The following is a 965-nucleotide window of genomic DNA, read 5'->3' as shown; positions in this document are numbered from 1 at the left end:
ACCCTCGGGTGCGATGAATCCTGTGGCTTCTGCAGTGCCTGCAGCTCAGGTAGCAATGGGAGGTCTAATCCTGCCCCTGGGGACCTGTGCGTGGCCATGGCCATGGCCAGTAGCTGACTCACTGCCCGTCCTCAGGGAGGAATTGCGGAAGCAGCTGCTTTTCCCATCGCAGACGGATTCGTGCGGCACTTTCCCTGCTTGGCTGCGCAGGTGGAGGAGGGATGAGCCGGTGCAGATGTGGTCCCTGCGGGCTCGGTGGGAAGGGACAGGGAGGGGGGGGCTGGCTGCGGTGCAGAGCAGCTCCGGATCATCAGCGGGATGGCGGCTCGTTACGGGGGGGGGTGGGTTTTTTTTAATCTGTTGTGAAACGCTGTGCAGATGGCACAGCCACCCGGCCGGAAGGAACGGAGGAACACGGGATGCCAAGGCAGGGTTCCTTATTTTAATCCGTTTCCCTTGCCAGGGAACAAATGTGCCTCACTTCAAAATAATAATTATAAAGCCTGGGATTGGATCCAGGGAACCCAAAATCCTTCTGTGGGGATCGGTGCGTGGGCTGAAACGCGGCTTCGGTCGGCATCGTGCTGCTGCCCGGCCCGGCAGGCAGATGCCCACGTTGCTGGGCTGCGGGTGCCTGGTGGATGTCATCCCAGCAGGTCACGGCTATTTCGGAGACCTGCGTTTGGGGTCATGCTGGGATTTAAAAGGGGAAAACAGGTTCCCTCCTACCTTGCACCCCCATAGCCCTTCACCACGTGCGTATGTGCTGCCCTGCTCCCTGCCGACAGCAGCCCTGCACACAGGGAAGGCAGGCGTTGCTGCAACCGGCCATGTAAAACCTCCCAGCTTGTTCCTGATGCTGCGGGAAGGGGAGTAAGGAGCTGCTCCAATTCCATCCCCAAACCCACCGAGCACCAGCTCCTCTCCCTGTCCCCTGCACCAGAGACAGCCCGGGACAGTCCCGG

The sequence above is a fragment of the Eurypyga helias genome, unplaced genomic scaffold, assembly GCF_000690775.1.
Source record: "Eurypyga helias isolate BGI_N326 unplaced genomic scaffold, ASM69077v1 scaffold9038, whole genome shotgun sequence".
NCBI classification, from domain to species: domain Eukaryota; kingdom Metazoa; phylum Chordata; class Aves; order Eurypygiformes; family Eurypygidae; genus Eurypyga; species Eurypyga helias.
This window is presented reverse-complemented; position numbering follows the sequence as displayed.